The sequence below is a fragment of the Mytilus galloprovincialis genome, chromosome 12 (assembly GCF_965363235.1).
Source record: "Mytilus galloprovincialis chromosome 12, xbMytGall1.hap1.1, whole genome shotgun sequence".
NCBI classification, from domain to species: Eukaryota; Metazoa; Mollusca; class Bivalvia; order Mytilida; family Mytilidae; genus Mytilus; species Mytilus galloprovincialis.
The window spans coordinates 51,246,527-51,259,252 of NC_134849.1; the positions used below are offsets into that span (position 1 = coordinate 51,246,527).

Consider the following 12,726-nt stretch of genomic DNA (forward strand, 5'->3'; position numbering starts at 1 on the left):
CTTTGTTATATTCGTACTATAAAATATCGTACAAAAATAATTCATGAACCATTCGACACAGACAAAAACTGTAAAAACTTTTAACCAATATCGGGTCCATTCATCAAAATCATCAAAAAGTCTTGGGATGACAAAACACAAAAACACATAAAGCTGTGTAGTTGACTGGAATGCAAATGTGAGGCGAGCATATTGTTTTGCTGCGTTTGCAGATTGAATTGAGCGTTCTTGGTCGTTGTATCGATGTCGCCATTTTTCCATGAGCGTCATGTCGTTCCATGCTTTATCTGATTGTTCCTCGTGTTTGTCAATATTTATTCTTACTGTCGCCATTTGTCAAGGTCTGCAAAGGAAAATAACGATAAACATATTTAAAATTTGATCGTCAAGAATATTGAAGATTTAAGATTTTTAGCGACAATCGTCAATTGATTTTAATAGTGTATTCTAATGTTTTTCTCATTCTGATTAAAATCAGCTCCCACTTATCCACTTGCGTTTATTCGCAAGTGAAAAGTGGGGTCCGTGGACTGTTTTTTGCTGTTACACCAGCTTTCCTATAGGTTAGGGTGCGCGAACATGTTAAACTCCGCTGCATTGTTTGTAAGTAAGTCAAACTCCTATAATTCAGTGGTTGTCGTTAGTTGCTTTATATCAAATAATTTGGTTTTTTTTGTTTTTCTGCATCAATCAGAACGTTAGTTTTCGGGTTTGGATTGTTTTACATTTATCATATCGAAGACTTTATTGCTTGCTATTTAGTATGGATTTTGCTCATTAAAGGTCGTATGAGGACCCTTAGCTATAGCATTTACGTCATTCGTTCTCTGGTGGAAAATCTTGAATAAATAAGACTTCTCATTTTTGGAATTAAATATTGCCTTTTTTTCATATTTTTTAGGAATAAAAACAATGCAAAGACTGCTTACAAAACATTGCTGAAATCTAGTGTGGCAACAGCACGTTCGTCAGGGGCGGATGCAGGAATTTTCGAAAGGGGGGGTGCTAACCCAGGGCAAAAGGGGGGGTGCAGGGGGGTGCAAAACATATGTCCCGATACAAATGCATTGATCGGCAAAAATAAAGGGGGGTGCGCACCCCCGGAACCCCCCCCCCCCCCTGGATCCGCCACTGTTCGTCATTCACGTTTTGGTGGCAATATTTGAAATTGAAACGATTTTTAATTGGTTACAAATTAGACTAAGAGCTATAATTTTCTGATGTGTGTGGCTTAAAAGTTTGGTTGGCATGTTTTCTTTGTTGGTTTAAATGTTTGCTCAAGCGTTTTATCTATGATTGACATCTGCGATTAATTCAAATATGTATTGTCATATAAACTCTGAACAATAATAGATAGGCAGAGATTTGGCTTGAATACAGAATACTTAACATCAAAAGTATAATGTAAACAAGCTGAAGCCCGGATATATCCATGCTTTGATTGCAGATGTCAAACTTAATTACACAATTGTACAATGCTTGGCAAACACCAATGCAAACAAAGCAAGCAAGCTAACCAAACATTTAAACTACAAGCATTTGGAAAATAGCTCTAACACGATATTCATATTATAAAAAAACTGTAAAATACGAAGATAAGATGCTTGGATATACTTGGGAAATTTGTTTAAATTTTGGGATTTTTTTTTAATTGCTGCTTGTTGGAGTGTCACAATTTGCAGCACTACAAGAAGACAAAACCAGAATCCAAATTGTCCATATAGTGTATCGAAAAGGGGGGTGCATGGTTATCATAATGTGCCATTCTTTAACAACATAATTCACTTTAATTGCCATGTTTAAGATATCAACTTTGATGTATTTGGATACATTAGTGAAAATAACATAAGGTTTTATCAGAGTGAGGAGGAAACACATTAAATGCATATATAATCCTTGTATCTTAACTTTTTTACTCAACCAGTGTATCCTGTAAAAAGGGGGTTGGGGTCTGAGCATGGATGAATGGGAAGTAAAAATGCATTTGAATGGGGACATATAGTTGGTCTTTTAAAAATGACTCAGTGGATCCGCCCCCGACTTTACATAGATAGTAAATTACGATCGCCGGCTAAAAAATCGAAAAATAAGCCGAAAAAATATGTTAAATTATTATAACAGGAAACCAGGGATATAATATGTAAACAGTATAGTAGTCCCAGAAGGAACATAATAAAAGGGGATACGTGCTAATTTAAGATCATTTAAGCTTGTTTGAAAGACACCAAACGTGACTTGACATAGCCAGATCGGCTCGCTGGCAATTTAAAGGAAGCTATATCAGACTTTATGTATATATAAATAGTATATTGGATTTTAATATTGATCATTAAAAGTGTGTGTGTCCAGTGTCCTGAGGAGGTATAACAATAACAAGTTTAAGCTACTTTACGTTATAATACTTACATACAAATCAGTTCAAAATAAAGCTTTCTTTTGAAAAGTTCGAACATGACTCGTTAAAACATTTCAGTGATCAGTTCTATTTATATTTATATTCCTTCACTACCAGGTAAACAATGCATACCTGCCTGGACTAAATCAATATTATAAATTTATAATGTGATCCCGGAACATAAAATGTGTATATTAGTCCCTGAATGAACCTTACAAGACAACTTGTGTTTTTTTTTTAAATATTAGCCTCTGGATTAAAACAAAAGGGTTATGGTCATTAGTAGCTTATAAAGTTTTGTGATGGTTAAATTTTATGCCCATAAAAAGCCAAAGTCATCCACTTCTATTTAGAAGTAATACTGTATGAAATATAAATATATGCTACTTTGAATATATAAAAAAAGGAATAAACTTGCACAAATACATTTCACTTTTATCGATGTCAAATTATTCTATTCGCTAAATTGAGTAATCTTTCTCGTCGTAAAAGATAAATATTTATCGTGCGTTACATGTTTATTGAACTTTCATAAAGAAGTTATTAAAACGAACAAAGTTGTTGTAACATGTCACTTTTTCGTCAATCAATTCAATGCTATACATTTTTAAAATCAATTCTGAGTGAATAACCAAATATCTAAACTTTTCATGACCAGTCAAGCATACACAAAGTTTTTTTTAATTATTTGTAAGCTTATGTATTTGTCATAACAAGTTGGTCGTCAATAATTAAACAGAATCGAGTTATATCGGTCAATTAATTATGCCATTGTTGACCATTGGTCAATTACTTTGACAGGTAATATTTATTACCGGTGTAAAATCTGGTGCTATTTAATTTTAAATACGTTGATACATGCTACTAGTGAAAATTCCACAGGAAAATATAAATTTATGTATCTTTTGAATTGAAAGCACAAAAGTTATTCCACTCAAGGTAAGTTTGATCAATGTAAATTAATAGCACATAAAGTAGTTATACCACAAAATACACATTATACCCGAATTATCCGGCCGTGACAAGGGGTTATTAATCGACAATGTATCATTTGAATCCCCCTCGTGTTTCTGTACAATTGTAGGTAGATAGTCTTCTATATATGTGTCCCATTCCATTATTTTTTCACTGCAAGTTTACTATAATATTGCAAAACAAACCTATCGGGTACACTATCAGGTATCTGTGCAATATAAAAACAGCCGGATAGTGTACCTTTTGTTGCTAGGAACTGAGAGTGGTGGATATGATACCCTGCCACGTCCTTCGGTGTTTTGCTTGATATTTTTCTTTGTATCGAGCAGATGATAAAAAATATTATTTTTGTTGTTTAATACCACTGTCCCCGATTCGGGCGAGGGTCGGGCGATCTGTAACATGTTTAACCTCGCCATATTCTTTATGAACCTATCCCAAGTCAGGAGGCTGTTCAGTAGTTGTCATTGGTTCACGTCTGTCATATTCGTAAATTGTTTGTTGTAAATTAGGCCGTAACTTTCCTCTATTGAATTGTTTTATATGACGAGTTCTTTTATTTTCGACTATACGGTCAGTGGTGGTTCCAGGGGGTGGGTGGGAGATGCGCCCGTATGTTACGAACAAACACAATTTCTTTCATAATTTCATGATATCAATCCAGTTACCCACATCTAAAAACTCTCCAATAACAGTGACTTGTCGAAATCTCAGTTGACAAACCGTAATCACAAAAAGGAGGGGTGTCGAAGTGTTCTGGAAACTCTTGTACGGCTACCTCGTTTCTTAAGTACACACATCTATGTGTTAATCTTTTGTTCAAGCTGTCTTTTTATATGCAAAAGTTCCTCTTGGATACACCCACACGTTTCCCACATTTTGATAATCCAGGATCCGCCAATGCAACGATAACTCAGATATATTAACAATTCTGTCCTACTGATTTAGGTATAGAGGGTCTTCGGTCAGCATAGCCATTATTTATACTAACAATCTTAATTTGACGTTATTGTATGTATACTTATTATAAGTACAAGCTACCATGTTTTAGAGCATTTTGGAATAAACGTATGTTTCTCTATTAAACAATTTCTCAATAAACATTATTTGTATGCGCAAATATAGTAGTAATGTGCGCGATGGCAATACACCGACGATCTGGATCTATTCAAAAGTATCTGGATGTCGTTCGATCACCGTAAAACTGTTTTGTATACAGGAGTTGCTTGTCGATATAAAAAGGGTCATTTCAACCAGTTAAAGTTTGGCTCAATGCGTTCGAATTTTACACTATCTCATACGCGGAACGTTTAATGACCAAAGTAGTTATATATAATAGGAGACTAACAAAAAATAAGGCGATCAGACCAAGCTTACAACATTGTGACACTTGATTTATCAGACCTTTGTTTCTTTTTCTACAGATAACCTAAAATGGCAACGATTCGAGTAAATATCAACAAACAAGAAGAGGAACCAGAAAAATCATGGAAAGAAATGACACTTATGGAAAAGTTCCGGAAAAAATACAGCGACAGACGAGAAGTTGCCTTAAAAGATGCTGGAAGAATGGCAAGATACGCCTACATATCCATTGCATTCCAGACTTTGACACAACCGTATATGTTTCTGTGCTTTATTATTCCCAGACTTTTTGAAGAATACGATTCATGGACTCAGTACTGGTTAAAACTAATGTTTATGTTCCTGGTCGTGCAAACTTTAATGAACTATTTTTGTACGTTATTTTACTCTACAAATATTATAAAAACTCGTGACAACCCAACAGTGCAAATGAAAGAAAGATGGGAAAATCCCCCAGAATACTTTGAATCTTACAACGCAAACCAACCTCTAACGAACGGAAACGCCAAACATCTCATGAACTGTCCACAAGATGAGTCTGGGTTACCATGGAAATACTGTGACGAGTGTGATTTTTATATTCCGCCACGTGCTCACCATTGCTATGTTTGCAGAACGTGCATATTGAAACACGACCATCATTGTTACTTTGTAGGCACGTGTATCGGATTCAAAAACCAAAGATATTTTTTCGTTCTAAATTTATATGCTTCGCTTCTAGGATGTATTAGTTTTTATTCCACCATCAAATATTTACAATACTTTTACTGGCCGACTGCATACTCATGGACAAACTTTTTTCCACCACTCGCCATATTCCGGTGGTGTTATGGAGCAGAGGATTTGAACATCAACACCATTTTACTTTTATTGCAGTTATATAATGAAATTTTATACGGCGTATTCGGCATCATATATTTCACATCACAGTTGACATTAGTTATTAAGGGAGTTACAATGTTTGAATTTTCGAAAAGAGTAAGAGTAAAATGCAAAAACAGTATAAACCAGAACTTCCGGTCTGTATTTGGAGATTTCTGGGCGCTGAACTTTTTATTTCCGATGACAATTCTGTTCAAGCAAAGAGACGATGGGTTTAAATGGGAGGGTATTAAAGTCGATTACAACAGTAATTATGAACACAAATTGCCTAAATAAAATATAAAAGAATGGTTTTATAGTTTAATGAGTTGTATTTATGTGGGTCTTTAATTTAATTTTGATGTCGTTTTTGAGGAACGGACGTCGATCCGAGTCTAACATGCATATATATATAATAATAATTCTTGAAAAACAGACAAAAACCAATTTTGTTATGGCCAATACATTGACAAAACAAACATGATCAAACATAATGAAAGCTCGACAATATTATAAGAGATAAGATAAAGTTCTAATGACTCTTTAATAAAAGAAACCACTGCTTTTACATCATTTGGTGTTTATGGATTTAGTATAATCACGAGTTTATCAGTAAAATTAAGTGTATTAAAATTTACATATTTTTGTATGTAATATTTTAGAAAGATTTCTCTTTTATTTTTATCAATTTTACAGTTAAAGAAAAAATGGAATTCATCGTCTAAGTCTAAGATATTACATATTTTACATTTGCATTCATTTCGTGGTATTTTGGTATATCGTCCAGTTTATGATCGCTTATTCTAAATTTGGTTAACATTTTTCTTGTTTCTTTACTGGATGCGATAGGTAGTATTTCATTTGGTTATTTATATTAGATTTACGAAATTTATATAGACATAGTATATTATTTTCGTTTAAGCTATTTATTTTATCATTAATAAGAGTTTGATAATAGTTAATATAACCCTTTTTTTTAATTGGGGTTTTAACATTTTAGTCTGTTTTAAAGTTTTAGTTTCCTCAATAAGTTTGATGTCAATATTTATATCTTGTAACAAATTTACAAAAAAAAAAAAGTATAGCAAGAGTATACACAATAGAGAACATTTGCAGTATTTGAGTCTAAGATAATAACGATGCGAGTTATTTCCCTTCCTTATGTGTAGCACTGATTTCATGCAATAAAGAGCTTTCAATTTGGCGAGAATGTAAACTAGACCTTCCGGTTTGTATTTAGAAAGTTGTGGGCGATGAACTCCATTACTCTAAAATTTTGACGAATAGTAATAGTATGAAGTCAGAAGAAATATCAAATCGCTCAGTTTAACAATTTTACAACCTTTGGAAAAAAAACGCGTTTATATTATGAAATACATTCCATCTCAATACCAGACCATATAGAACTCCAGTATTGTGACATAAATTTTCTAAACGTTATAATATCTGCCATTAGTCTGTTTGGACAGTTTGATATAATGATTTTTATTATTTCTTCTGATCCTTGTTTTTGTATAACGAGGTAATACATTTTGTACATACATAAGCGATATAGAGACGTTGGTGTCAACGATTCTGCTTCCAAGATTTTTCTCACGTGTAGCAAGTGATCTCTCGTCAGTTTTAATGCAATAAGTCCTAGATTGTCATAAACACAAATTTGTGGCGTATACACCAGTAGGGAATGATATCCTATGAGGCAATGAACCGGTTCGTTGTTATCCAAGAAATAAAACAAAGCTAATTTCCCATTGACGTCCTTTAATGAGGCATCAGCTCCTTTTCTGAGAAGCATGGCAATTTTGTATCCGTTACCAATCTGTGCTGCAAACATCAGGGCAGTTTTACCACATGCATTTGTGTCGTCTGTTGATATTTCATCAGTAAAAGATTCAATAAATTTTTCAGATACCTGTTGATTCTGTACAAGACAATGAATAAGTCCGTTCTCAAATGTGTCTCTAGACTTTTTATTACATCCTAGGCTAATCAAATAGTCTGTCATGTTTTCTGGACCAAATGTTGCACCAAAGAGAAGCGGCGTCATTCCATATGTGTTGCGATATTCTATATCTGATCCTGCTTCTTTTAAAATTAAAAATGGTTCCTGCAAACCTTTCTGTGCACAAAAATGTAGAAGAGTGTTTCCAAAAATGTCTATTTCCTCACATGGATCTGCGCCATAACGAAGCAAAACATTGAGACATTTTTCTGAACAATCACGCAATGCTTTCATTGTATTTCTAAAATGGAGAGCAATGCCATCTTCTGCATTAATTTCGCCTGGATGTGTTCTAGGCCAATACTGTATACAAATGTTAATTGAAGTTCTTCCAAATTTGTCTCTGATATTGACGTCTGAGCCATATTTGCAGAACATTTCCACTAACTTTGCCCTCCTCAATAGGCAGGCCAGATGTAATGGAGACAACTGAAGAGTCCTTGATATATACTCTTCTGATTCATCTTCAAAGCTGGAACAATCTTTATGGAGGATATTCAAATCGAGTCGCTGGCTGTTTATTAGTTTGAGACATGATTTGGTATCGTTCTGTACAATAAAATCATGCAGTGTTCTCCACAGATTGTTGTGATCTGATGTCTGGTTTCCGTTCCTCTGGTATGGGTTATCTACGTTATGTGTTTTGGAATATACGCAGCCCATCTTCTCTGCTTAGTTAGTGATGGAAAACAACTCCGTAAACGTCATTGAATGTATACGTCACAGCTGGACATTTATATCAACAAAGAAGTATAACAAAGCGCAATATAAATTTTCAAGAAATAATTTATTTATTACATCGTAACGGTAGTAAAAATTTGAATCGCCCTGATATTTGGGCAAATCTTTATTTCAGGGGAAATTTAAAAGTCATCCTGACATGTCCGACATTGCTTAATATGACATTGCTTAATTATGACGATGATCTGTTTGGCTGTATATAATAAATTTATCTAGGAAGACGCAGCAACGCCCTTTCAGAATAAAGACTCATTCACAGTAATCATTCGAAAAATTACCGTTTGGAAACATTCGTTGTTGATTATTCTTGAAGACAAGACAACAATGGATCAAATAGATTGGGACAATAAACTTGTATCTCGAAAGAGAACATTTTCAAAAATTCTTTAACCATGCATTGTTAACGGGTCAGAAGCAACCTGTTGCGTTTCGTATTATTCGGATAAAGATTTCAAATAATCTATATTTAGATCGGAATCGATCGGCGGATAATTCGTGAAAAACTTTCCACTGGACACTCATTGACCAATCAATACATAATAATAATTCAAACATAAAGGCAATGTACCGCTGATTTAGACACGAACTTTTCATACCTTAACACATACCATTGGAAAATTGATTCGAAATTACAATAACTTTCATTTTCTTTTCGGAGAAAAAATATATGATGAACTGTAAATGCCGAGTTCTGTATATATAGATCCGGTAGACTTAGTTTCCTGTTTGTTTAATAATATTAAAGCATGATACACTGATCGATAATTTTAAGATGGCTTGAGAAAACAGCTACTTTGTGGTGCCTTTTTTAGAACACTAAATGCAAATGCAAATAATCCCGTCGTGTTTTCGTAATAACCATTTTACGATGAAGTTAACTATACTTTTGGGACAAATCACTTTAAAATTATAGAAAATTCTATCAACTCTTAACGAAAAAAATGGTCAATGGCCGTTAGATAAGTTTGATATAGCTTGACAAAAAACAAACATTTTACCATTTGCATTTATACACAAGATTTTCAAGATTTTATTCATAACCTCAGACACATACTTATGTACAAGAGGACAATATACACAAACATATTAAGATAATACATAGCGAGACAGGACAAACGAAACACAAATACATAGTATATTTTAAAAGACAATTGGTATAATTAGATTAAGTATTTTATGATTTTCTTCACGAAAATTGATAATTTCCTTTGAATTTGTACGTTACATATAGACAACAAGCCAGTGAATTTGTGCTTGCTTGGATTCATTACATAGTAATTTGGTATAAACTTTGATCTAAGAGCAGAAACATCAGCATTTTTACAGGTAAACAATATATGAAACTCATCCCCTATTCCCTCATTACATAATGTACATATTCTATTTTCCCTCGCGATCCCCGCCATCACAACGATCACTTAAAATATTAAAGACCTTAAACTTTTTTACATTTAATTCGATATCCCGTTTAATTATCTTATGCATGCATAAAAGTTTTGGAAGGTGTTTGGGAAAAATCTGGTAATGTATTGTCATGGTTGTATGATTGTTTTTGGATTTTTTTTTCGGCTTAAAAAAAAACACATTTTCTATCATATTTTAATTGATTATAAACAGTTAGTGTTCAAATTGGAGCTGCAATAAAAGTTATAAAATTTTAAATTATAAATTGAAAAAAAACATGCAAAAAAAATTATAGACTACATAGAGTAAATTAAGTCAGAAACCGTAATTAAAAGGGGATCTGAACCTTAATTTTATTACCACTGTTGTACTTTTCACTCAAAAACTAATTAGGTAATTATGTGTCAGTTTTTTCTATACAAGTTTTTATTTTTTTATTTCTTAAGATATTTAAGAAAATCAAGTAATCACATGTACCATGCAAGTATTTACCTGGTTGCTAAGAACAACAATCACAGGAATACCCGGGATCAATTGAATGTTTACAATCGGGTGGAATTCATTGGCCATGAAAAATTATTAACAACATCGATAAACGTGGAGAATAACTGTAGGTAAATATTTTGTTCTTTTTTACTATCAAACATAGGAATTGACGTGTATTATAGCCACATGTTAATATATCCAACACACAGTTAAATAATCGTTTGACACAAACAAATATGTTTCTCTCTGTAAGATAATCTTCACGTGTCCTCGAGTGTGTCTGGAAAGGGGGGGGGAGTATATATATACCGGTTAGAAAGACCGGTAGTATAGCTAATATATATATAAAAAGAGGCAACCTTTTTGACAATATCTTCATCAAAATCAAAGCTGATTACTCGATGTGTATACAAAAAAGCTATATACACATATACGGTGCTATTGTTCCGAATCATGACACTGTTTTGACTTGACTGCTACATGTATATATTCACCTTTTCGGAGCGTTGAACATTTATGAAAGATAACGTTTTTTATAGTTAACAATCTGCAGGAATTCCTGTATCCTCCTGCACCCTCTTCCTAAAAATCAATGATTGTCCGGCCAGGTCCTACTTTTTTGTATTGTTGTCAGCAACAAAAATCTATATACCGGCTTTTGAATGATCAATTACAAAATTTAATAAAAATTTGGCAGTTCACAATTTTTTAATCAAAATTCTAGCTGATGACTTTGGTAAGCGAAAAAATACTCTTTTATGCCCAAATTATTTATGAAAAATGAATAAAATCGTCCACGTCGCTGCTTAAGTTTATACATACAAAGCTTCTAGAACAGAGATCTCTCATCCCTAGTTAAATGGTCTTCAAATTAATTTAATTAAAATACAGATCCCTTTGCACTTACCAGAATCCATTCGATCTGTATTTCAATCAAATTGGTTCATAAATAAGAATGATGTATTAATTTACTCACTAAAACGACCGTTAATTAAGGTAACGTGTTCAAATTTGTTTACATTTAGCATTAACCGTAGATCAAATATTGTAAAGCTTGTTTAAAGTTCAAGATTTTTTTTCAATACATTCATGCAGACACTTGTACAAAGTGCAACGGTATAAAATAAAAATGTCGGGCAACACATAATTGAATATATCTTTAAAAGAGAGGCTAGTTTGTCAATTAGTTTAGAGTTTTGCCATTTGACAAAAGAACTTTCATTGTGGCATAGTTTGATTATTTCTGTGGTATTGCTTGTAAATATTTGTGTTTTAATCTGGTTGTTTTAATGGTACAATGTGGGGATTTTTACAAATTTAAAATCATTTGCAGTTCACAATTTGTAATTAAAAATTCTACCTCGATGACATTGGAAAGCGAAGTGATAGTTTTAAATCCCAATTCTTTTTGAAAAATGAATAAAATCGTCCACGTTACTGTTCAAAACGAAATTCTACAGATCACAAGTTTTCATACTATTATTGTATTTTAAAACTGTTTCATCACGGATATACGCAAAAGAGTTACCGAAAATGTAAACTTCTCAGTGCGAACGACAGTGTTAATTCCAATTAGGATGAAGGGGTAACGCTTCTCACTAGGAGTAAACCATTTTAACTAACGTTTTACAATCATAGATCAAGTACCAATACTTCGCAATACGACTTTTGGTAAAAAAAGAAAGATTAATTATATTCACTTATGTTAACTAGTATATATCATTTTATTTTCATATTAGATGTACAATTGTCCAAACTGTACAATAATATTCTTAAACGGTCTTTTTTAGATTAACATGGCGACCGTCAGAGTCAATATTCCACAACAACAGACTAAAGAAGAAGATAAATACACGTTTCAAACATTTAAAGAAGAAATTAAAAACAAATGGATACATAAACGTGAAGTAAAGCAAAGTGAACGAGATCTCGCTCAGTCATTTCCTAAGGTTCTCTTAGCTCTCCAATGTCCATCACAGCTTTATCTGTTTTTATTTTATATAATTCCACGGTTGTTTGAAGACTATACAGATGAAACACAAATATGTTTGCAACTTTTTGTATGTTTTTGTTGCGTGGAAGGGCTGCTGAACTATTTCTTATGTTTATTAACTGATTCGGATGTGAAACCACGACCTTCCTCTTCGAAAATAAAACCGTATGAGGACCCGCATGCACAGACTAATGGACATGTTTCGAATGGAGTCACTGTATCACGTGATGATGGAGAAATGCCATGGGGATTTTGTGACATATGCAACATGGACACACCTCCGCGAGCGCATCATTGTAAAATATGCAAAAAGTGTATTTTAAAACGAGACCACCATTGCTTTATGGTAGGAAATTGCATTGGATTCTACAATCAAAGATACTTTTTCGTTTTAGGATTTTACGCCATACTTTGTGGACTTGGGGCGTTTGCGTGTAATGCCTGGTATTTATATCTATTTTACTGGCCAACAGCATATTCATGGACTAGCTTATTTCCTCCGAT

General features: G+C 33.2%; 2 long non-coding RNA genes across 2 annotated transcripts; both read left to right on the forward strand.

Annotated features, from left to right (window-relative positions):
• Window positions 1-3,202: 3,202 nt before the first annotated feature.
• Window positions 3,203-5,448, forward strand: LOC143054154 (uncharacterized). Its single transcript, XR_012971577.1, has 2 exons — window positions 3,203-3,334; window positions 4,795-5,448. It is a non-coding gene; the product is annotated as an uncharacterized LOC143054154 (long non-coding RNA).
• A 4,731-nt stretch (window positions 5,449-10,179) lies between these two features.
• On the forward strand, window positions 10,180-12,372 carry LOC143054145 (uncharacterized). The gene is made up of 2 exons (XR_012971574.1): window positions 10,180-10,357; window positions 12,020-12,372. It is a non-coding gene; the product is annotated as an uncharacterized LOC143054145 (long non-coding RNA).
• The last annotated feature ends 354 nt before the right edge of the window (window positions 12,373-12,726 follow it).